General features: G+C 47.2%; 1 pseudogene; it reads left to right on the forward strand.

Annotated features, from left to right (window-relative positions):
- Nucleotides 1–16,719: 16,719 nt before the first annotated feature.
- Nucleotides 16,720–18,376, forward strand: LOC146174726 (uncharacterized; annotated as a pseudogene).
- Nucleotides 18,377–26,547: the final 8,171 nt, after the last annotated feature.

Here is a 26,547-nt window from a genome sequence, read left to right on the forward strand (position 1 = left end):
AGGTCTTGACCAATCACAAGACCACCATCACAGTATGCGCGAATGCGTGAATTATCAGCATTGTCTAGGAAGCTTACTAATAATCAATTCATCAGTTATCTAATTATTAGCAACAATTGCCTGCCCAATGAAAAATAATTTATAAATGACTGATTAATTATTACTAATTTGTACCATTTGCGTAGCATAATGCGGCACTTAGGCATTCACATTTCACTACTTTAGTCGCTAAAGTCATTAGTAATTTTTATTTCATCTGTTGTAGGCCGTCAAGGCACCCGCTACCGTTTGGATGGTAGATGAGAGAAATAGAAAAGACACCTATTTAGCCGGGTAGTTATATAGGGCCGAGTTACATTGCCCTACTAGATGGCCAGCAAGTCAAGCCTGTTGGCGACCTCATAGGCGCGCTTGAGGATCCGGTATTGTATGCCCGGGTCCGAGCTGCGCAGCAGGATCTTTCAGTCATCTGAATGCAGAATTTCTCCTAATTCTGGAGGTGTGGGGTCCTTCTCTCATCCCCGGAGTATATGGTTGAGGGTAGCTCTCTCATCGCACAGTGTACAGTCAGGAGAAAATTGGCTGGGAAAAATATGTGAGGGAATTACCTAGTTTGGAAAGGAGTTTGTTTGGAGTCTCCTCCAGGTAATTTCATGTTTTTTACTAAGCCTTTTGGGCGGGGGCGAAACTTCCTTCGTTCAAAGTGGAAGGGGGGGGGGTGAAGTCGTGAAATGATAGCAGGTTATTCTCGGCTGTTCTCAGAGCGGAGGTGATCACCGCCCGGCCGACTAATCCTCTGGCTGTCTGGTGAGCCGCCTCGTTTCCAAGGTTGCCAGAATGTCATCATCATCATCATCATCATCATCAGCCTGATTATACCCACTGCAGGGCGAAGGCCTCTCCCATATTTCTCCACTTATCCCGGCTCTGTGCTAGCTGCACCCACTTGACCCCTGCGAACTTCTTAATCTCATCCGCCCACCTAACTTTCTGCCTCCCCCTGCTACGCTTTCCTTCCCTTGGAATCCAGTTTGTTACCCTAAGCGACCATCGGTTATCCTCTCTTCGCACTACATGTCCTGCCCATGTCCATTTCTTCTTCTTAATTTCCACTAGAATGTCGGTAACTTGAGTTATTTCTCTGACCCACTCTGCACGCTTTCTATCTCTTAATGTTACCCCTACCATTTTTCGTTCCATAGCCCTCTGGGTTGTCCTCAACTTAAGTAGAACTCTCTTGGTTAGCCTCCATGTTTCAGCCCCATAGGTGAGTACAGGCAAGATGCAACTGTTGTATACTTTCCTCTTGAGCGATACCGGTAAGCTGCTAGTCATAATCTGCGAGTGCTTGCCAAATGCGCTCCATCCCAATCTTATTCTTCTTGATATTTCCTTTTCATGGTCCGGATCTGCGGTTACTATCTGTCCTAAGTACACATATTCGCCTACTTTTTCCAGTATTTCGCTACCTAATGTAAACTGCTGTTCCTTCCCGAGGCTGTTGAACATTACCTTAGTCTTCTGCATATTGATTTTCAAGCCTACCTTTCTACTTTTTCTGTCTAGGTCATCAATCATTATTTGCAGTTCATCCCCCGAGTTGCTTAGCAAGGCAATGTCATCAGCAAATCGCAGATTACTGAGGTATTCTCCATCTACCCTTATCCCTAACTGCTCCCATTGCAAGTCTCTGAATACTTCCTCTAAACAAGCTGTGAATAGTACTGGGGAGATTGTGTCTCCTTGCCTAACACCTTTCTTTATGGGAATTTTGTTGCTTTCTTTATGTAGAACTATGGTTGCTGTGCAGCCACTATATATATCTTCCAGCACTTTCACGTACGGCTCGTCTACCCCCTGATTTCGCAATGCCTGCATCACCGCCGAGGTTTCAACTGAGTCAAATGCTTTTTCGTAATCAATGAATGCTATGTATAAGGGCTGGTTATATTCCGAGCATTTTTCTATCACCTGATTGACGGTATGGATATGATCGATAGTAGAGTACCGTTTCCGAGACCCTGCTTGATCCTTTGCTTGATTGCAGTCTAAGGTTGTCCTGATTCTATTAGCGATTACCTTAGTAAATACCTTATACGTAACAGACAGTAAGCTGATTGGTCTGTAATTTTTAAGGTCCTTAGAGTCCCCTTTCTTGTGAATGAGGATAATGTTTGCATTCTTCCATGCTTCTGGTACCGTCGATGACACCAGGCACTGCGTATACAGGGTGGCCAGTTTTTCTAGCACGATATCCCCCCCGTCCTTCAGCAAATCTGTAGTTATCTGATCCTCTCCAGCTGATTTCCCCCTTTTCATAGTTTCTAGTGCTTTCTTGACCTCGTCCTTCGTTACTGGTGGAACGTCTGACTGTTTTTCCCTACCGCCAATCTCATTACGGTCCTGACTACTTTGGCTACTGTAGAGATCTGTATAGAACTCCTCGGCTACTTTGACTATCTTGTCCATATTAGTGATGATGTTGCCCGCCTTGTCCCTTATCGCATACATTTGGTTTTTGCCTATGCCCAATTTCTTCTTTACCGCTTTAAGGCTTCCCCCGTTCTTTACAGCATGCTCAATTTCCAGAATGTGCCGGCACCCAAATCAATTCAATGTCCCTAACTGGGAAGGGAATCTTATTAAGAATATTTAGAGTATATTGTACAATTCTACCTAACGCGAAATTGTGTATGGCAGTCTTGGAGTCACTGATTATAATATCTGCCTCTGAATTTGTAATGGCTAAAGCGATGGCTGCGTCCTCAGCCATTGCGGATGTGCGTACATGGATGGAGGCCGAGAGAGCTGTGGCATGTGTTCCTGTAACCTCTGCCACTGCAAATGCTCTTTTTGGAACTGCATACTCAGCCGCATCAACGTAGATAACACCCGGTTGATGCTTATGATTCTTATGAAGAGCCAGTGCCCTGGCCATCCTCCTACCCTTGTTGTGTATAGAATGCATGTTTTTGGGAAGAGGCTTAATAGTGAGCCGCTTCCTGTTTGGTGTGGGTAGATCTCTCGGTTCATTTATTCCCGGCTAAGAATTTGCGACCAGTGCGCCGAGAATGCTTCTGTATGTTTTAGTTTTTGTCAGCCGCGGCATCGTGTTGTGATGTGGGCCGCGCAAAGTTCCTCGAGTGCATTGTGAATGCCGAGTTGAAGACATTTTTTTGTAGATGTGTAGTGAGGAAGACCTAGTGCCGCTTTGAATGCTTGTCTAATGAGGCACTCCAGCTTGGTCTTCTCAGCGGCATAGAGCGGTAGGTAGGGCACTGGGTAGGTGAAGCGGCTAACAACAATTGTCTGCACTAATCTGCACAGGTCTTTCTCTCTCATGCTCTTTTTCCTGTTGGCAATTTCTTTAATCAGACGGATTGTCTGATGGATTATGGCACAAAGCCTGTTAATCGTCTCCGAATTCTTGCCATTACTCTGGATTAAGAGGCCCAACACCCTCAGTGTCTGGACTTCTGGTATGAGTTGTCCGTTAACCTTAACAGTAATGGGACTGTAATCTTGATGTGCCCGCCTACCTCTCCACTTGCCTCAAATGACGAGGAGTTCAGATTTAGGCGGTGAGCAAGTGAGTCCTGCTTGTGCGGCGTAATCTACCTGGTCAGCTGTTGGTCAAGAGGTTGATATCATCAGCATAAAATGTGTGGTGCAAATTTGGAATTTCGGCTAGTATACCCGGGAAACGGATCAGTGCCAAATTGAATTTTTATGGTGAGAGAACCGGAGCATTGCGGTGTACCTTGTGTTCCTAACGTTATTGGGGCGGATGTTATGTTTCGTAGTGTTATGACGGCTTTCCGTTTAAACAAAAATGATCTGATATAATTGTATGTTCTGACGCCTGGGTTAATACTACTTAGATTTTTAAGGATGATTCTGTGTGAGACGTTGTCAAAGGCCTTGTTTAAGTCAAGGCCCAGGACGGCTCTGGTATGTTTGCTTCTGTCCCTGTCGTCCTGAGTTGGTTTTGCCATGAAACCAATCATTGTGTCCCAGGAGACCTTGACCTCAACATAGTTCTGGAGCCTAGTAAGGATAATTTGCTCAAGTAGTTTTTCCAGGCAAGAGGTCAGGGAGAGGGGAATGAAATTTTCCAGCGCTAGCTTTTTGCCATGTTTAGGTATGAAAGTAATTTCGGCATGTTTACAGCTTTGTAGAAGGGGGCCTGATTGCCAAAGGTGGCTGATGAATTTCGTTAGGGCGAGGATCGATTTAAGGTCCAGATTTAAGAGAACTTTATTGGTTATTCCGTCCGTTCCAGGTGCTGTGACTGTGCGTAGTTGACCCAGCGCGTTCCAGAATTCTGTATCCTCGATGTCTATATCGAGGTGCGCATTATCTAACCCAATGTAGTCCGGCAGCGGTCAATTGTCTGTGCTGTTTACATGGTTGTTGGAGTTCACTATTGAGTGCGTCCTGCGTACCCGGATACTGGTGTACAAGTCGAACGAATTGATCTTTTTGAGCCAATTTAGTGATACTGGCATGCGTGTAGTGAATGATGGCTGTTGCGACGCGCGTCTTTCTCTATTCTTCTTTTTTCTTCTCCTGTATTTTCTCTTCTGTCCGCACGAGGCAGCTGAGGTGGCTAAGCTACAGAGCCAGTAGCAGGGCCGTGCATTTTCTTTTCCTTCTTACTTCAGTCGCAACAGCACACAGTCTAAACACACATTCAGGAGAAAGTGTGGAAGATACTGCACCTTTCCTTTTTTGGTAACCAATTATACGTAGCAAAGCAACGAGCGCCAAGAAAAAGAGCGTAGGCTTTCGCCATTCTCTTCCTAAGCGAAGTATAAGAACCCTCAAATTTATTCCAGTACTTTTGGGCTTGTTTTTCGTGTTTTTCAGGATCCCTGCAGGAAACTACCGCTGGCCAGCCATTGGAACCCTGCTGACCTAGGACCTGCTGCCAGACTGCCCGTGCTTACTTCAGCTTCTGCCTTTGAAGTAAATTACACAGGTAATTTTAGGGGTAATTTTTACTGTTTTAATGGGGAATTCAGGACTCCAGAGGTGTAATTTCCAAGTCATTAGGGAGCTCACATTAAATGCGCCTCTTACACACATGCCTACTGTTCTCGGATTCCCACCTAGCGCTGCGCTTGTAGCTGTCCTTTCCTTTTCCTGTTGTGTTTTTTAAGTGTTTTTGCGCTCTTCATTTTGCCGTTTGTTTTGCTGCCTTTTAAAAATCCTTTTCTCTTTTTTGTTTTCTGGCTTACACTGTAAACTGAAAACCACCCTAGCGCACTCTCAAAAAAGTAGTTTTTTTTTTTTACTCCCCAGAAAAGGAGTACTGCTTTACTCTCGCGTACGGATATGTACTTAAGGCGCTCAAAGGAGCAAGATTTTACTTTTCTCAGGACAGAAGGTTTTTTGGACTATATGTAGAGTCAGTAAGGAGTTATTGTGGCCTCTAAAAATACTATTAAATACTCCTTTGCGGAGTATTTCAGCTTCTGCCTTTGAAGTAAATTACACAGGTAATTTTAGGGGTAATTTTTACTGTTTTAATGGGGAATTCAGAACTCCAGAGGTGTAATTTCCAAGTCATTAGGGAGCTCACATTAAATGCGCCTCTTACACACATGCCTAATTTTAGACATTTGTGTTCTAACGTGCATGAATCAATAGAATTACAATACTCTGAATTAATGCTTTTATTGAAACATAGCATTTCGGCCCAGTATTTGGCAGCTGGCTTTGGAACTTTGCAGAGAACCATAGGTGAAAGGCCGTTACCTGCACTTTTCTTGGGCATCCAGTCTGAAATTTATGAAAACCACAAACAGAGATGGCACACTTTAATCATGGAGGTCACCTTTCAGTCATTCCTTGTCGACATTAAGGCATATCTTGCTATCGCTGCTTAGATGCGATGACTACAAAGGAGGCTCATTCTGCAAGAAAGAAAAAAAGCACTAAAGCAGTTGGCCACGTATAAGCTTGCCTAATATTAGACCGATCATGTTCAGCTTCAGTCGAGGGCAAATAAACAAATCGAAAATGTATTTTGTGATACCGGCAATTTTGATATTATATGTTTTATATACGATGAGCGATTAGAGCCAGTAATACATACCTGTATAATTACCTAATCTACTGACTAACATCTACCATTTTCTAGACGGCTGAGAGCTGCTGAAGACGTTTTTCAGGGTATTAGAAGCTACAAGGGTATTAGAAGCAGTACAAGACGAGAGACGAACGCTGCAAGAGGAGGAGGAGGAAAAACATTTATATATATAAACTTCCTTTTCTTCCCGAGTGGAGCCCTCAGTACAGGGCTCCATGTGCCGCCTCAATCCTGCAGGCCCGCCAGAACAGCTGTCGCTGGTTTTGCGGGCTATTGCGAATAAAACGGTCTCAGAAAGAACAAATACAAATCAGTCCATATGCCCATGGGCCACGGCAATCCTCTGGGCCCGCTCGATTAGCCGGTGTTGTTCGGCCAGCTCCGTGCGGGACAAGGCATCTTCCCAAGATGAGAGGGGGGGGGGGGGGGTGAGGTAAAGGTGGAATGTCGCCGGGTGGCTTTGGACAGGCCCACACTGAATGATATAGTGTAGGTCGGTGTTGTTGGCAGGTGGGGCTTTTATCTGGGTAGCGGGGGGGGATGAACAAATGTTTGTGGTACAAATTTGTATACATGTGAGTCTGCAGTTCTCGCCATGCCACAGCTTCGGCCTTGATGAGTGTTGGGTGCGGCGGTGGCAGAGTTCTTCTTTGTGTACGGTAATATAGTGTAATGTGGGTGTAAGACTGTGGAACTGTGTTGGCGTCCTCTGAGTCTACTTCCCCCTCCGCTTCCGTCGACAGCGCCCAGAAGGTTGCTGTTTGGGCGAGCGCGTGCGCACTCTCGTTGCCAGGAAGGGAGGAGTGACCAGGAGTCCAAACAATTTTAACAATGGGAAAGGTATCATAGTTTATAGGTGAGAGCACGCGTGAAGCCTCGAAAGATAATGTATTCTTCGCGAAGGCGCGACACGCAGCTTGTGAATTTGTGATTATTGTGTATGTCGGACTGGTGGGGTGTTTGTAAAATGTGTCCATGTGGTGTATGAAGGTGAGTGCTACCGCTATGGTAGTCTCCTCAGCCGTCGTGCTCGAGTTCCTTCCACGAACGGAGCCCGTAATCCTAATTGAGCCGTTAGCGTCCGTAACAGCTAGTGCCATAGCGTCTGTGCACGATGGATATCCTGCCGCGTCGACATATAAAACAGTTTGAACACCTCTGTACTGGCGCAGGAGTGCCTTGACTCTAGCGGTCCTACGACCAGTGTGGAGTGCGGGGTCCATATTCTTTGGGACTGGCGCGACCCTGATCTTAGCTGCCAGTTTGGGCGAGATGGCATGGTACCTCTGTTGCAGCAGTGTTGTCGGCTCCAAGTAGCCTAGTCTGCGGAGAACAGTCCGGCCCACTCTAGTGTCTCGAAGGCACGTGAGTTGGCCATTCCTTTGGGCTTCTATCAGCTCTTCTGCGGTGTTGTGGAGGCCAAGCTGAAGCAGGCGATGCGTCTAGGTGTACGGGGGAAGCCCGAGGGCTGTCTTTACTGCCGATCGTAGAAAGATGTTCAGATGATTGAGTTCAGTTCGATTGAACTTGTGATAAGGGGCGTTAAATGTCATACGGCTGATTAATAGCGCCTGCACGATTCGCATGGTATCCCTTTCCGTGAGCCCCCCCCCCCCCCCCGTCTGTTGGAAATACGGCGGATCAAGTGCGCCACCTGCGCGAATTGCTTCTTCAGCAGCTGTATAGTGTAGGTCGCTCTGCCGTTGCACTGCAGATACAGGCCCAGTACCCTTAGTCGATCCACTCTAGGGATGGGAATTCCTTCGAGATGCAAGTCGATTTCCCGGTCGACTACTTGGGTCCTCGCTCGTGCACGAATCACAAGCAGTTCTGATTTCTCAGGCGCGCATGTAAGCCCGCGCTCAGTTGCGTACTGCTGTGTCATCTCAATTGCTTCTTGAAGGCTGTCTTGGATGTGGCCGTCAGAGCCTTTGGGGATCCATAACGTGATGTCGTCAGCATAGAGCGCATGATGCAGATCAGGAATTCTTGACAGCAGCGGAGGAAGTCCTGCCATCGCCACGTTTAACAATGTGGGCGACAACACCGAACCCTGTGGGGTGCCTCGACCAGTGAGACGTATCGGTTCAGAGCGTGTGCTCCGATACCCAGGGTAGCAGTTCGATCCATGAGGAAAGCCCTAACGTATCATAAGTTCGTTGACCACAATGTGAACTCGCTAGTCCCTCCAAGATGGCATCGTGCGACGTTGTCAAAAGCCCCCTTCAGGTCTAAGGCCAGGACAGCACGGGCCTGGGTCCTGCCGGGATGATCGATCACTTCCTCTTTAAGCTGAAGATGAACATCCTGAGTAGAGAGATGCGGCCGGAACCCGAACATGGTGTGAGGGAAGATGTTGGTTTCCAAGTGTGGGTGCAGCCGCCGGAGCACTACATGCTCCATCAGTTTCCCAACACACGACGTCAAGGATATGGGTCGAAGATTCTGAACGGCGAGCTGCTTGCCTGGTTTCGGAATTAAATTTATGTCAGCATGACACCATTCTTGCGGGAGTGTACCGGTCTTCCATACGTCATTATAATGACTGGTCAAGGCAGTTATTGATTCGTCGTCAAGGTTCTGGAGCATCTTATGTGTAATACCGTCCGCCCCAGGGGCAGTGCTCCTTCTCAGGCTCGCGAGCACTGCTCGAACCTCTGATTCCGTGATGTCCTCGTCCAGGGGTGAATACTCATTTTGATGAGGGTAGTCTCTATATTGCGGTCTGGGACCCGTCAGTATATAGCGCGCCTCCAGGGCATGCAGCAGTGCAGTGCTATCTTTCGCTTCCTTATAGAGGAGTTTGGCAACCGCTTTAGAGGTTTCCTTTCTGGTTTTGGATGGGTCGAGAAGGCCTCGGAGGAGTGGCCACGTTTTGGCCGTTCCGAGTGTTCCCTGCAGCCTTGTGCAGAGCCTGTGCCAGTTGGAACTCGTGAGCTCTTCCGCATAGCGCTCTGCCGCAATTGTAATTTCCGCTATACGTTCCCGTAGCTTGCGATTGTGTCGCTGCTTCCGCCATCTTCGGACAAGTCCTCTTCGAGCTTCCCACAGATGGAGGAGGTGCGGGTCGATCTCAGGTGCCTTTTCTGTGGCCTTCACTACGGAGGTGGCGTTCTTTAAATCCATCTGAAGCTGGCTCACCCATTCAGCCAAAGGGAGTCGCTCGCCTTCTTTCAAAGCAAGTCTTTGTTTTCGGAAGGCGTCTCAGTCCGTGAGGCGCAGCTGACGACCAGACACGCAGCCCACTCGCACTTGCATCGCCGTCTCACGGATAAAATGGTCACTGCCCAGAGACTCTTCTAGGTTGGTCCACGTGCACGGATGTTCCGTGCGAACTAGTGTCAGGTCCGGGCTAGTGTCCCGGTTCACGCTGTTGCCCATACGGGTGGGATGGTCGGTTTCAGTCAAAAGAGTCAGTTGGGTGCGGGCAATAGCTAGGGCCAACTTACGGCCCTTGGGATTTTCGGTTTTGTAGCCCCACGAAAGGTGAGACGCGTTGAAATCACCCATAATTAGTAAAGAGTTCTCACGTGGCTTCACAATCTTGAGGGCGTCATGAAAGAGCTCTTCAAATACGTCCCTCTTGCCCTTTTTGGGAGGACTGTACACATTCAACACAAATACACTGCCATGCCCTCTTTCTCTAGGCAGGAGCTTGAGCAAAACGTGTGAAATGTGTGAGTGTTGTGTCATTGAGCAATCAATCGCGGTCATATCATTGTTACCCAAAATGGCTACGCGTGGTGTTTCATAGGGATCCAATATTTGTTGCGTGAATGTTGAATATCCTGTGAGTGTGGGTGTGCAGTTCGTTTCTTTAAGGGCGATAACATCTGGTTTGCGTCCGCGAGACTCTACGAGTTGCTACAGACCTTCCTTTTTCAGACGAAAGCCTCTGGAATTCCACTGCCATGCAACCATGGTAGAAGCCGGCGGTGCACTTTTTGACTGTCGTTTATGCTTAAGGTGTCCCGCCATAATTAGTTCGGGCGCGAACACGGGCTACCTTATCCTTTAAAACTGAGCACGTTCCGTGGCCAGCAGGATGGTTCGAAATTTGCCCGGCTTCACGGCATGCGGCGCAACAAACAGCAGAGTCCCGCACACGTACACTGCAAGATGTGACGCGGTGAGGTCCAGCATAGTGTGTGCAGACAGCTTTTGAGAGGTCGTCCGCATGTGGGCAGCGGTTCAGCCCATGGACATACTCTGAGCAGTGCCTGCAAAGGGGAACGTGCAAATCCTCAAAGACTGCGATTGACATCCAGCTTACAATGACACTTCTGGCTGCCATCAGGCGGCGAAACGCAGCCGGGCCCACTTCAATTATATGTGCATAAGTTCCGCCTCTTTCTTTATACGAAACACGCACCTTACAGGGACCAGGGTCCAGCTGCAGCGATTGGTTCCGGCGGTTTAGGGCAGGAATCAGGTCGTCCGTGCTAACGCCCGCGTCCACTCCGGCAAGTTTCACATGAAGATTTCTCTGCTGCGGCACTCGAACAGCTATCGAAGTGCGGGTCACCTCAGTACGGTTAATCGCCTCCTTAATGCGTTCGAGGTCTGAGCGATTTTTGGAAACGACTGCGACCCCGCGCCGAGTGCGTCGCAAAGTGATGGCTCCGATGCCTTCAGCCTCAGGATCAATGTTAGCCTTGAGCACGGTGTCCACATCACGGCCTGCAGAGTCGGAGGGCTGGATGGGTGACAAAAACATAACGTGATCAGGACTGGGGATCACAGAGGATAAGGTGCCAAAAGAGTCAATAGGACCAGCAGACGGAGTTACAGGGACGCAGCTGGCAGCATCCGAAGCATCCTGAGTAGGCTGCTCGCGCACCACGGACGCAAAGGATCGAGGAGCCGCTGTTCTATTTCGGAGGGCCCGCAAATCTTCCACAGCCTCCGTGAGCCGCACTCTCAACTTCGCGGTCTCGATCGCGTAAAGTGGCGAAAAGGACATCTGAACGTCCACGCTCGCCAACTGCAACAGCGAAGAACCTTGATGATTCTCGGTATAGCTCGCTGACGGCCGTGATAAGCTCTGCACGAACAGTGGCCTGCACTTTGTGCAGTGGGTTCAGGATCGTAGCTATTATACCCTCGTGGAGGTCCATGGCCTTCGCAGAACTGCCGAGTTGAATACGGTCCGGGAGAACAGACGCCGGGTCCGGAGAAGACTGATGTGTGTTAGCGGCAAGTGCATCATCCGATATAGCCCGAAGCTCAGAGTTCAGGGAAGAATGAGCGTCGTGATGATGCGCCTGCAGTTGTCCAGGTGGTAGAGGTCCGTCCCGAGAGCCAGAGCTCCCCGCCAGGGCTAGGCCACCGGAGGCGTTTGCAGGGCTTTGTGACCGGCCATGGATTTCGTTCGAGGCGGCCATGATAGGCCTCGCTGGTAAGAGGCCCTGTGGCCTGCGGCCACCGGGGACGAGCTGCCCTTCAACGAAGCTAGTGCCAGGGTGAGCCCTACAGAAGGTCCTTGTTCAGCGACAAAAGCCGCTCAAGGCGAATAATAAGTTAAACACAGCGAATAAATCCAGTCCCTGCGCTGCAAGTGGTGTAGTGGTGTGCGTGACCACACGAAGATATTGTCCCGCGATAGACAAGACGGTCAACCGGTGTGGGAAAAAAGGCCACTACGCCAGCGTCTGCATGTCTAAGCTGAAGGACGAGACCTGGAGTATACGACAACGACCAAAAGATCACGGAGAGCTATATCTAGGCGAAATCAAAGTGGGAGTGAACACGCCATGGAGAATTACTGCTACCGTGAGCAACTTGCCTTTTGCCTTCAAGGTCGACACCGGCGTGGATGTGACTGCAATCGCACACGAACAGTACGACAGAACCGTCATGGGACCCATCAAGTCAACGCAACAGCTGTTGATAGGCCCAGGCCAGACAGCGATAGCCACTTTTGGCTACATCGATGCGACAGTCACCTGGCGCAACACTGAAGTCCAAGAAGCAGACTTCATCATCAAAGGATTAAAAGAACTGCTGCTCAGTCGACCAGCTATAGAATCACTTGGGATTCTACAGCGCCCTCTTGAGCTAGACGAAACCCTCGCTCCCCAATGTCTTGGCGTCATACCCAAAGCTAACGTCTGGGCTTGGAGTCATGAAGACTGAGTACCACATCAAAGTCAAAAAGGATGCTGGGCCATACGCAGTCAGTTATCCCAGGCGCGTGCCTCTTCCACTGCTTCCACTTGTGAACAAAGAACTGGAAAGGTTGGAAGACTTGGGAGTCATCCAGAAGATCGAACGAGCAACCGAGTGGTGTTTTCCAGTGGTTGTCGCGCGAAAAAAAGAACAATGAGCTGCGCATCTCATCTGCGTTGACTATGGTCAACTCAAACAACAAATAATAAGCGAACGTGTGCTGATGCCTATGGTGGACGAGTGTCTACAAAATTAGCAGGTGCAACAGTTTTCAGCCGCCAAGATGCATGAGCGGGGTACTGGCAGGTGCCACTCTCCAAGGACTATCGCGAGTACACAACCTTCATCACACCAGTCGGCAGGTTCCAGTTCCTGGGGCTTCCCTTCGGAATCTCCACAGCGCCAGAGTTCAACAAACGAGAAATGCTTCCTGTGCTCGAAGGACTAGATGGTGTGAGTTGTCTACAAGATGACATCATTGTCTCAGGGAAGACAACTGAGGAACACGACACCAACCTACTGCTGGTGCTGAGGAAGCTGGAAGATGCAGGTGTTACCCTCAACATCGACAATTGCTCCTTTCGACAAACAGAAGTAACATTCTTAGGACACGGCGTAAACTCAACAGGAGTCAGCGCCGACCCGGAAAAGGTCAGGGCCATAGTCCAGCTCGACCCACCATGTGATGTGTTAGAAGTCAGGTCTTTGTTGGGCTCTGCAAACCACCTAGCGAAATTTCTTCCAGAGCTAGAAGACTTTACGAAGCCTCTCATAGACTTGCTCCACCAAGACATCGACTGGCACTGGGGCCCAGCTCAGCAGCAGAGTTTTGACAAACTCAAGCAAGCTTTAAGCAGGACGCCGATTCTCACTCACTACGATGCTCAGTCGCCTTACACTGTGTCTGTGGATGCTTCCTCATATGGTCTTGGGGCTGTACTTCTACAGCAGTCGCACGAAAAGCTCCTACCTGTGGCATATCCCTACTTCAAAAATTGTGAGGCAATAACCTAACACTTTCTCACACAATCTCACTCAATTCGCATAAGAAATCACATACAAGTCACATTTAATTGCATCTCATAGCTTCTTGTACATTATCATAAATTAGGGGAAATATTTTATGATAGTGATGTCCACCATATGAGCATCTATGCGAATAGGTGAGATTTCGTGAGGTTATTGCCCCGTAGAACTTTTGGTTTTTCATTAGGGATGCATCACGCTCCTTTACGGATACAGAACAAAGATATGCCCAAATTGAAAAGGAGGCACTGACAATCACATGGGCTTGCGAACATTTCCGCAAATACCTGCTGGGATCAACCTTTCACGTGGAAACGGACCACAAGCCGTTAATACCGCTGCTGACGACTAAACGACTTGACGAGCTGAGTCCTCGCCTTCAACGTTTCAGGATGCGCCTTTTGGAGTACGACTACACCATGTCCCAGACTCCCGGCAAAAAGCTGCACACAGCTGACCTTCAGTCCCGGAAGCCATCTGGGAAACCAGCAGACAAAGAAAGAACTCTCGAGAGTGCAGTGCGCGAGTTTCAAGAAATAGCACTTGAACAGCTCCCTGTTTCAAACCAAATGCTGGACAGAATCAGGGCAAGCATCCAGTCAGGCGAATTCCTTTCTAGAGTGGCTACCTTCTGCACTGACCTGAAAAGGTACGTCGAGGTGGCTAGTGAGATTTCGCTCGTTGATGGTCTGCTATTCAAAGGCGACAGAATAATCATCCCGCCCGACATCAGAGTAGAGGTTCTGGAAAAACTCCACGCAGGCCACTTGGGCACAACAAGGTGCCGAGCGAGGGCAAGAGAATGCATATGGTGGCGAAGCATAGGCAAGCACATTGAAGACTACGTGGAAAAGTGTCCAACTTGCAGAGAGCACAGAAAGCCAGAAACAGAACCCCTTCTTAGAGCCTCATTACCAGCGCACCCTTGGGACACAGTCGGCATGGATCTCTACACGCTGGAGGAGAAAGAGTATTTTGTAGTAGTATTCTACTACTCCCGATTTTTCGAGCTAGAACAGCTGCCGAGGACAGCTACAAAAAACATTGGCTCCTTGTCTTGGAGCCAATGTTTGCACGGTACGGTGTTCCGCGGACAATACGCACAGACAACGGGCCGCAGTTCACTTCTACAGAGTTGAAAGAACTAGTGCATCACTGCGGAGCCTCACATACAACCTCAAGCCCTTAAACCTCCAGAGCAACGGTATGGCTGAGAGGGCTGTGCAGACAGCAAAGAAGCTTTTGGGAAGTCTTCCAACATACACGGAGTGCTGCTTGCCTACAGGGCCACACCCAGCGTGGAAGGATTTTCACAGGAGAACTCTTAATGGGTCGTCGTCTGAACACCACAGTACCAACCACTTCGAAGCTGCTAGCCGTGAAGTGGGCCGACAGGGAATTCAGACAAAATAATGAAGCCTACAGAGCTTGTGCAAAACGATCATATGACACCCGGCACAAGGTAGGGAGTCGAGAACGCTTACCACCAGGCATGCGGTGCGCATCCTCGCTGGAGCTGCATCACACGGCGTGGTAACACAGCCAACATCAAAAACAAGGTCCCACGTTGTACAAAAAGACAAAGAACAAGCAAGACGTTCAGCAAGCCACCTGCAACCGTTGCAGGACACGAGCACCACAAGAAGTGGACGTGTTTGTAAGCGACCAGAATGCCTGGACCTGTGAGATCAAACCTTTCAAGAAAGGGGGGTGTTGTGGGTGCCACTGACGACAGCGCCCCAAGAGGCAAGCTAACCAGGCGGACCGCCGGGAGACCCCGGCATGGGCGACCGCGCCTAACAGAGCGAAAGCGGGCGCCATTACCTGATGCATTGCTTGATATACCGGCTACGTCTACCACACATCGAAGTTGTTCTTACATGGCCTTGCGATTTTGCACCCGTTGTTGCCTCGTCATTTTACATAGTCCTGTCTTGTTTGGGGATGCACATTAGGCTGGAAATGAAAACGACGAAGCTCTTTTAGGAAAACACATTTCGGAACGCGGTTCTCTCATGAAGGTATGGGTGCGTAGGAGCTGCAGCTTGGCTTTCAACATACGTCAGCCGTCAATTCACTAAACGTGTATTGTGACAGTACGATAAAAAAGAAAGACTTTCAACGTGTGCTAAATGTCGTATGACTCAAGCCGCATTCTGCGCGTATTTGACTTTGTCTCCAGAGCAATGGCCCCGTCAATGCCTCGTATGCATTGCAGAGCTCCGCAACCACGCTTCGCTTATTGTTCATTTGTCTGGTGATAGCTGTGTACTGCTTCACCCTTTCTATAAAAGTTTTCGCGTCCCCAAGGTACCACGACTGGCATTCAAAGCAGGCTTGTGTACACCAAGCGTTGGGTTCATTTTTCACAATGACCTTCCGGGCGGGGCAAGAGGTCTGAGACGGAGATAGTCGGATAGGGCATTGTTCGCTGCCCTTCCTTCCCAGGAAAATGCGGGCCAAGGTTTCGCTCAGGGACATGTAGTTTCTATTAACAATGACACACACTGAATTTCAAAATGCCTCACTTTAATCAAAGCAAGTTTTCCTGCCAAATATACGCTCCCCACAACGGAAGTGCTGCATCGTTTGTGGGAGTATCTGGTACGGATACATGCGGTAAAAATCCCGATGGTCATTCGTGTGGAAATGGCATGCCATAATGACATTCACAAACCCGCAGAGAGCTGCGATCAACCCAGCGCAGCGAAGGAGCCGCATCGCCAGCTTCCCCGGTCCTCAGAATGTCGTTACGCGACGTATTGGCCAATCACGGGCGGCGGCGCCACCCGTGGTGAGCCCTGTCGCTCGCGCTGCGTATTTCTGCTGAAAAAAAGGCTATTTCTGCTTTCCTCTGCCTAATTTTAATCTGATATTCGAGTTCGCAGCATGAAAAAACTATGGCTTTCTTCTGAAAGCCCAACTTTTGCAAAAAGTGCTGCAGTGTCCCTTCAAGGTATGAGGCCACTTTGAAAACTTGACTTTATCTTTAAATCAATTTTTGAATACTGTTTTAACAAATTACACATTCCTTTCTGTATGATTGGCAAAACAAATATGCTTTTAACTAAAACCGTTCCAAAGATACAGCCAAATTTGTAACTCCCTGTGCATTTTGCAAAACCGAAACTAACACAGTTTTGGTTTCTACATACTGAAAATTATTTTACTCCTTTGGCGGACTTACCTTTTTTTGCTCCATAATTTTTCTTTTGAGTTTACAATCATTGTAAGTTTTTCTAAGCATGTATGTTTATTTCTGCTTTCATTTATTAACAAAAGTACTCGCAAGAGGGACGCATAACGTCTTGATAATTTGAGTTGTGTACCCTGGAGCGTTCCCGCGCAAATTGAAGAACCTGCCGACTGTGCTTACTTGGTGCCTCGTGTGCTTTAACTCTTTCACTTCGTTGTTTAGGCGCTTTACCCAGATGGGAAAGTTTAGAGTGCTGCGGAGACGAAAGCGAAAGTATGCCGGAAATAGACACACGACAGGTGAAGATGGCGACGACCCGAATCCCGCCAACGTGAGTGCTTCAGCGCAAGTGCCTTGAAATTCAGAGATTTGGAGGACAACAATGACTCTAAATCGGATTCTACGCCGGAAGGAAGCAGGATAATTGACCTTGACATTCTGTCAATTTTTTTTTTCATCACTTGCGTATCCGGAGTGCTTGGCAACATCCCTGAAAATTGAGGAGCGCTCCTATGCAGGTGTGTCTTGTGTATTGGCTACTGTATGCGTTGCATGTGGCTATGAGAACCATTTCTTCTCATCAAAAAAGCCAGGGCATTTAGTGGAGAATAATATTCGACTTGTGTATGCAATGCGGCAACTAGGAAGTGGGCATGCGGGTGCGAAAACATTTTTCAAAATTATGAATATGCTTCCACCCCCGTGGCATTACGCTTACGATAAAATATCTTTGAAGGTGTCTAATGCTGCAAAGGAGGTTGCATCGAAGTCAATGATTGATGCAGCAGCTGAAGTGGAGAAGGCTGTAAACTGTAATCAGTGCGGAGTGTCAGGGGATGGCACATGGCAAAAACGAGGCCACTCGTCATTGAACGGCTGTGGTTCTTTGATTTCTGTGGATACAGGAAAAATAACTGATGTAGAAGCTTTGTCCAGCACATGCAAGTCATGCAAGATGAACAGCAAACTGAGTCCCACAAGCAGCGAATTCCTGGAATGGAAGGCGAATCACACAACTTGTCATGCCAACCACACTGCCCGTGGTATGGAGCCAGTTGGACTTTACCGCATGTTTGAGAGGTCAGAAACAACGCACGGTTTAAAATATGTGCATTACTATGGAGATGGAGACTCAAAAAGCTACTTGACAGTGGAGGATATTTATGGACCAAATAGCGTGAAAAAGTTTGAATGCATTGGCCATGTCCAAAAACGGGTTGGCTGCCGGCTAAGAAAGCTGAAGGAAACAGTGCGTGGATTAGGTGGCAAAGGAAAATTGACTGATGGGCTCATTGATCGCCTTCAAAATTACTATGTCATTGCCATCAGAGCCAACGTCGGAAATCTTGCAGGAATGAAACAGGCAACGCTCGCTAGTTTGTTCCACTGCAGTTCCACGGACGACAATCCAAGGCATGGGCTGTGCCCTGTAGGAACAACCAGTTGGTGTGCTTTCAACCGAGCTAAAGCGGCTGGCCAATGTAACTACAAGCACAAGGGAGGACTTTCATATGACGTTCTGAACAGGGTAAAGGGTGTGTACAAAAGACCTTTGTTCAGACGAGCTCCTCAAGAAATGTTTGCATGGCAACACACAAAATGTCAGTGAATGTTTCAATGGCATGATCTGGCAAATGGTACCTAAATATGTCTATGTAAGCCTGCCAACACTGACGTTTGGCTTATATGATGCCGTGTGCCTTTTTAACAATGGCAACAGAGGGACACTGGATGTCTTTAAACACATTGGGATCGAGCCAAGACGCCACACAATGAAAGCTTGCTCGACAGGTGACCAACAGCGCATCAAGAAATCCTCCCGTCAGTCTACCGATGCCGCAAGAAACCCAAAGGAAAAAAAAGCGAGCAGACGCACAAGCGAAAGGAACTAAAGACAAAACAAAGGCGACCTGAGCTACAAATGTGGTGGATTTTAAGCCTCCGGGATATTGCTGTATGACGTTTGTAGCTATATCAAATCTTTTTTGTTGTTTTTCTCAAAACTTAATTTTCTGCCGTTTTATCTTGCGCGAACATTCATAACTTTTTTCCTCGAATAGAGTTTTTAACGAAACTCTGAACACCTATTCTTGATATATCAAGCTGTGCAACCAACTACAGAAAATAAAATTGTGTGATAAGATTTGGTATTGCTGCATTTGTTTTAAAAACATTCCTTGCTGAAAAACTCTTGTTTTTGGTAATATTGTAAATAAAAAACGACAACTGATGGTATCGCAATTATTTTAGTTCATTGCACAGCTGATGGCTTCATGTACATAAGTGCAAGGGGAACATTCCTTGTGGTGAGCTATATGTGAGTTATGACTGCTATCGTGGGATGCATTATTAGTACATTTTTCGGGAATAAAAATTAATAATTGTTTTCTGTATTTAAACACTGATTAGAATAAAAAGGCAATCTTTAAATATAGATAACTAATTTTCTCTTTGTATTCGCTACCAAAACTTTTCTTCCGAAAAGTGGCCTCATTTAATGCTGTATGGTGGGCGTCTCCCAACTCGACTTCAGCATTGGATCATGGTCTCCCCTGATGGGGCTGGGACAGGTAGGTCACCGCCGCTTGCGGCGGGGGCTAGCCTGCCATCGAATTTTTATCTGTTGTAGGCCGTCATTGCAACCGCCACCGCTTCGGTGGTGGACGATGGCTGTCGTTGCGGCGCACGTCTTTCTCCCCCTCTTCCTTTTATCTCCTGTATTTTCTCTTCTGTCTGCCCGAGACAGTGGAGGTGGCTCAGCTACAGAGCCAGTAGCAGGCCCGTGCATTTTATTTTCCTTCTTTCTACAGCCACAACAACAACAACAACGCGAGCTGCTCTTTCGCTGCGAAAAAAGGTTCCTACGGAATGGCAGCGTGTTTTAACACAAATTCGTGCTGCAGGAGCGTCTTTACGCGGTGACGGTTTGTGGTGGGGAGTTGTGCGTGGCTTTCTTGGACTTCAGCAGCGCCTTTCAATCCGTCGCCCAGAGCGTCCACATTGACCCTCTACGAGTAGCACGCCAGGAGCGGCTTCTGTTCCATCGTCGCTGATCGTTACAGGACGTTTCGATGGAGGCAAAATGAGGAGGCGTCCGTGCGCTGTGTGATGTCAGCGCACGTTAAAGATCCCCAGGTTGTTGAAATTACTCCATAGCCCTCCACTACGGCTCCTCTTTCTCCTTTCACTCCCACCTTCCTCTCTTCCCTTATGGCGCGGTTAAGTTGTCCACAGAAAACAAGTGAGACAGTTACTGCACCTTTCCCTTCCTATAAATAAATCAACCAGTCCGCACGAGGTAGCGGAGGTGGCTCAGCTACAGAGCCAGTAGCAGGCCCGTGCGTTTTGTTTGCTTCTTCCTACAGCCACAACAACAACTGCCACCACCTTAGCAATTAATCTCCGAGTCGTCGGCGATTTCGCACCCAGACGTGGAATGCCCCACCTGCGTTAGGCATGGCCACCAGTGAAACCCCTGTTGACAGCAACCACTCGTGAACTGGTGAACATATCTGACGTTTTTTTGCTTCGCACATAGAGATGTGTGCGCTGCGTGACCAAATTCATTTTTTCATGTATGTATTGAACAACATTTGCATTGGCTTCAACTTTTAATCATGGCTACGTTTTTTTTTTTTTTGTTCCCAATTCGGCCTGGTTGTTTCATGTAGAGCCTGTACGCGATAGCCGTATTTCCTGACTGACCAGTAAGAATTCGGGACGCCGTTAAAAAAAAAAAAGAAGGAAGCAAAACGCGAGACAACGCTCATCCTTACCGCTTCAGTCTCCATTTTTGTACTGGATGCTAAGCAATTCTATTGCGTTTTACATTTGTGAAGCAACCCCGCCGGGGTGGCGCAGTGGTTACGGCGCTCGACTACTGTTCCCAAGGACGCGGGATCGAATCCCGGCCTCGGCGGCCGCTTTTCGATGGAGGCGAAAAGCAAGGCGCCCGTGTGCTGTGCGATGTCAGTGCACGTTAAAGAACCCCAGGTGGTCGAAATTTCCGGAGTCCTCCACTACGGCGTCTCTCATAGCCTGAGTCGCTTTGGGACGTTAAACCCCACAAACCAAACCAAACCAAACATTTGTGAAGCATTTGTCGCACATTTGAAAAACTATCGTATAGGTCGTTGATTTACCATCACAGAAGTTCTAGCGCGCAGAAAGAAGGCTGAAGAGAAAGCAATACCACCGCGGGGGCACAGTTGTGAGAGCGCCCGACTGCTGCACCCAAGGATGTGGGATCGAATGCCGGACGCAGCGGCTGTTTTTTCGACTGAGGCGAAAAGCAAGGCACCCGTGTGCTGTGCGGGTTAAGTGCTCGTTAGTGCTCATTAGTGAACCTGAGGTGCTCTATAATTCCTGAATTCTCCACTACGGCATCTCTCACGCATTCTGAGTCGCTTCGGGGCGTCAAACCCCATAAAAGAAAATAAACAAAGAGAAGGGGTGAAACCACATGCATTCTGTGGAAGAAGCTCTGTGAAGGTTAAGCCTGCATCATCACTTCAGCGGCTGAACGGGAAATGTCCGATAGGTTGAATAAGACGTTCTCCACTAGTCCGCGGATACCAAGTATTAAGATATGAGTCAAGTATTTTTACGACTGCTGGCCATGGGACTCGGTCTAATTACTAGGCGATACAATCCTGAGGAGGTAAAATTTAACAGCATCCAATAAAAAGATCCAGAAAGAAAACAAGCCCCCGTCCAATTTGATCTCAGTGGATAGCGCATATGCAAATAATGCGGTGGGAAAAGCCGCGCGAGATTGGCAGCTGTCGACCCGATAGGATGACGTCTAACAAGCCAAGGGGAGCCCAAGTGGTGATAAAGGCTTGCGGACGTGGAAATGAGAGATGTCTCGGCAGTTATCAGACCGACCAGACGTTTGCATTTTTTCGAAAGGGAAATCGAGTGTATGAAAAGCAGCTGCAGCCAATGCATCATTTACTGGACGGCTGGAGATAAGAAACACGGTCAAATGCAGGCCCAGCTTGGAGTAGAATATCATCCCTGTAAGGGCAAAGAAGAGAAAAGTGGCCCGCCTAAGTGTCAGACTGCGAGCCATAATGTTGGACGGTGTTGAATATGAAACCTGCACAAGGTCGAACACTTCTAAAAAAACACATGCGCAGAGGAGTGTTCAGAGATGCACGTTGCAATCAAGTAAAGAGAAAATTCAAAACAATATCAAAACAAAGAAACCGAAGCTTGCATGTTAGAAAGCGGAGCAAATTCAGCGCATTTGCGGTAATTGTCGTGGGTAACTAAGTTGCCTTTTACGTCAACTGCACCGCAGGGACTAGTTAAGCTCCGCTTTCAATAGTACGTGTCATATCTTAAACTGGACCACCTGCGAGTCTGCATTCGTTTGAGCTTTTTCACCCATTTTCCTCTTTCTCCTCTTTTCTTCTGTTTTCTTCTTTTTATTTCTTCTTTTTCTATATATTTTGCTCCCGTTTTCTATTTTACTCTCCACTTTTTTTCTGTTTTCGTTGTTTTTACCCCTTCTACTGGTTGTGCTCTTCTTTCTCTTTTACTTCTTTTTTTCCTGTTTTGCTCTTGACTGGCAGTTGTTTATATAGTAACCAATGACGAGGCCTGAAATTAAACCTTTGAAACTTTTTGCCCGTTTTTTGCACAATTTCGGCGTCCGTAGCTGTTTTGCCATCTGTGCACTATATCGACGTCCATGGCTATTTTGACACCGAATTGACTTTTTTGACTCTATTTATTTACTATTTAGTGCGCATCAACAAAAGTTCGCACAAAAGCACATTTTTCACCCCATCTTCTTACAACCATTTTTTACTATCAATCAATTAATTTCTCGTCAGTGATGGTTTATAGGCTCCTAAACCCCGTCCATGTTTAGGAGCCTATAAACGTTTTCGCCTTAAAAGTGGAGAGCTAAAAGCAGAATTGCAAGAGCTTAGGAAGGTCACAAGCTTAAGGAAGAAGCAGAGAAATTGAAAAGCTCAATGAAATTCAATAAAGCAGCTCTGCCACCAAGAACGTTCAAACACAAAAAGCGGGAGTTGCCAAATAGCATTTGATGAATAAAGATACTATCATTTAGCTAAAAGACAGATTTAGAAAGGAAAGTTTGCGCCATGCGTCCTAGCCTTGAACAGGTGCAACTCGCCATTCAGCAGTCGCAGAGGAACGACAGCTGCAACAAGCATTAGGCGCAGAGGCTCTTAAGGTGGAGATGGACGCGCAAAATGAGTAAAGGATAAAGCTAGTCTAAAGGACCTCATTAAATAGTTTGGCTGCCATTAAATTTATAAAAGATGATTATGAGCGTCTCGATCAATGTGAGCAATTACAAGAAAAGCATATATTGGTGAATGGCAATGGAACCGCAGATGATTTAGAAAAAAATGAGATGGCATTGTAGCGACATGTAAATAGTGCTGATCTGAAACACGCTTCATTGCGGTGCAGCAGACGAATGTTGTCCTGAAATAAACTGATTACATTGCCTTCCATACTCCCTCAGTCACGGGCATATAGTGCGGAAAAAAATGCGAGGCATGCAAGTGTCTTTCACTCTGGATTTGGAAGAGGGGCCGGGGGGGGGGGGGGGGGAGGGGTAGGTTATTCTTGCATTTAAGTGCTTCTGCTTCGAATAGAAAGCAAGTGTGTTTGAATCTTATGTGTACAGTCTTAGACAAAAGGTCTGAAGGCAAAGGATTTTCTTCTCAGCCAAAAATTGCAGCCGCCACGCCGTTACCAAACGTCACATGTCATTTAAAATGAAAGCAAATTACTTTTATTATAGTAAGAAACTGCCTCATAACACATCACGGCTTTTTAAACTTTAATGGCGCCATGACGGCTTCATTTTATGATTGGGGCGAAAATCGTTTCGTTTCAAGACTTTTGAGCCGCACTGTGCATATATAGCAGCCAAGAGATGAAATGGGTTGTTCAGAGAAAAATATGCAACCTAAGATTCCTGCTAGCGGAGATCATCTGCTTATAGAAGGAGGCTTCAGCGCGGGAGCTACTTACGGGCTATTTGAATGAGGCTTTGAAAGGAAAAAAATCAGCAGACGAACTCAGAAATGAAGCTTTAACGATAGAAACGATCCCACACGATCTTTGACGTGTGGGGAAAAGTGTCCGTAAGGACACGAATTCAGATTTTCACTGTATTCATGGAGTCAGCATATTTGTTGCGTTAGGGCCAATTCAAAACGAACTACTTGCGAGAATCTTAAGTCTCCTAATCGACAGTAAGGACAATAAACAGGAAGCGATTAGGGGATTGCAAGCGAAAACTGCGCAATTGGCGAAAACGAGCATTAGGGTGTAAGACCACAAGCACGAAGTGAAAGATAAAAGGCACCACTAATATAATGCAAGATTTTATTGCCAGCTGGTCTCTTGGCCGGCAACGTGCCTGGAAAAGAAGATACGCAAAGAAGAACAAGGTGCATTTTCTAATACGCACAGCCAAAATTTCACATTCTGCTCTACGCGGGAACACAAGAACTATAAAGCATGAGCATTTACAACATGGCAGATGAGATTAAAGAAGATTATTCGATTTAGCAAGGTTTACTGCCATTAACAAGCCGGACGAGAAGAGACTTACAGGATAGACAATAGGGTTCGATTGCGTTGGGTCCATGAAGAACAGGGAGAACTAAGACGATCAGTATTGAAACAAGATAGATGTGCGGCATGTTTCGATAAAGATGAATAAAGAAAACTGTAGTCTAAGCGAAGATTAAATCAATCCCATCAAACTAAAATGAGGCGGTATGGAAGAGGCAATTTATGTAGACGTGACGGGACCTCGAAAACGTATAACAGCAGCTTGCACTGACGGAAAAGAACATGTGCGATTGTAGCATCAGTTCAATGCCAGAGACTCGTCCAGGTACAGCAGGTGGTGATTTCTTTGGCGACGGTTTACCGGAGCTCTCATACGCAATTATGTACTCCAAGCCTGCGTGCCGGCCCTATGGCAAGGTTAAGCGCGATTGGGAAAACACTCCATAAGAAACCTCCAAACTGGAGTAGACAACGGCTTTCAGGTCGTAGTGACACGGTCATCAGGATACCCTGAAGATGTCAGAAACGAAAGGGATTACGCGGGGTTATCCTAACATTCGCGGGAACGCATGCATTCAGAGCAGTTGTTCTGCTACAGGCGTTGGAATTATAGCGAACTCAGGCTGCTAACCTAGGCACACTGTCCGTGCTTTAGCACGCAACAGCCGCCGTAGGCGCTTCAAAGGGCAGACGCACCGCAGCAATGAGTGATAATGGAGACATGTGAAAGGGCTCTCGGACTGGGCAGCCAACACATATATCTGCTTTAAATGAAGATGACAGCTAACGGATGACGGGCGCGACTTGGACTTAAAGTCGAGGCTTGCAACAGCACGCTGTCATCAAGGACTAGACACCACTAATCTAAAAGATAACATAATTAACCTCTAGAAAGCATCACTAACCAAGGACGAGGTATCGTGTCTAATACGAGGTCTAAAATGTTGTCTAAGCAGACCCCGCCATAATGAATACGAACTAGTAAGGGACCTAGGTAACTTCTTTCGTAAACTACAAAAATATTTCTTTGATAAACAAAGGCCCGCCAGCGCACTTTCAGCAACTCAAGAACAATGGACACCCCCACCCGCAAGAGATAAACATCTTGACATATATATAAAGGCTGTAGAACAAGATGTATACTTCAGGCTATCGCAAAACAACCGGCCTGATCACAAAACCTCTCAAAAAACGATTGTGATGCCTTAGATTCTTTGAACAAACGAAACGATATCGCTATCAAGCCTGCAGGGAAAGGAGGGGGCATAGCAATTTTGGATACAGAAAAATACATACAGGAAGGAAACCGCCAACCTAATAATACCCAGTTTTAAAAAATCCCTTCTTGCAGATCCCACCGCCCAACATCAGAATACTATAACGACGACTCTGAACCAACTAACCCTGGAAAGAGAAATAACACCTCGAATAAACAAGGCGCTTACAGTAGCCAACCCCTCTGCGGGCCGGTTCTATATGCTCCCAAAAGTCCATAAAGTTACCAACCAAGGTAGAACTATAAATTCCGGCATCGGCACGCTCACGGAGTCCATCTCCGCTTACATTGACTCCCTAATCAAACACATACCCCTCACTCACCCGTCCTACATACGCGATACCAGCCACTTCATCGAAGAGTTAACGAAAGTAAAAGTTCCCTAAGGCACGCTATTTGTAACCCTAGATGGTGTTTCCCTCTACACTAATATTCCACTCAATGATGGCAGGCAGGCCCTAGTCGCAGCCTACTAAAAACATAGCAGCAAAGATTCCCCTAACCCGAGAGCAATCACGACACTCACCAAGATAGTTTTGGAACTAAACTCATTCCAATTTAAAATAGCGATTACCTCCAAACTACCGGCGTGGCCATAGGAACTAAAATGGCACCAAATTACGCCAATATAAATATGCATCATATCTAGTCGAATTTCCTTTCCTCAAATCCGTTTAAACCGGCCTTTTACAAGCCATTGAGGGTTACAGCCCTTACCTTTAATACGCCATTTAAATTCTCCCCAACTTGCCCAAGCGTCTTTTACAAGCGATTCCTTAACGATATATTCATGATATGGACAGAAACAGACAACCCAAACCAGTTTATTGCAGCAGTCAACAGTGCCCATCCAACTATATCTTTCACACACACCTACTCCGCGCACCAAATAAACTTTCTTAACCTTGCTATCCAAGTAGAAGGGGCACACTACTCACTAGTGTCTACAAAAAACCCACTGAGACAAATCTTACTTTCATTTTAAGAGCTGCAATCCACCACACGGCAAATCATCCATCCCCTGCTCTCAAGGCCTTAGATTTAGGCGCATTTGCTCAAACTCTGACGACATGCTTTCATTAACAACGCTTTAATAAGATTATCAATCGTAGTCGCGGGAATATTGCCAGGAAAAGTCCAATTGCCCCTCCGAATACTCACCCCTCAAACCTAGCTGATACTAACTTTAAAAAATAACGCCCCTAACATTAACAA

The sequence above is a fragment of the Amblyomma maculatum genome, chromosome 11, assembly GCF_055883805.1.
Source record: "Amblyomma maculatum isolate TAMU_Amacu chromosome 11, ASM5588380v1, whole genome shotgun sequence".
In the NCBI taxonomy this organism is placed as follows: Eukaryota; Metazoa; Arthropoda; class Arachnida; order Ixodida; family Ixodidae; genus Amblyomma; species Amblyomma maculatum.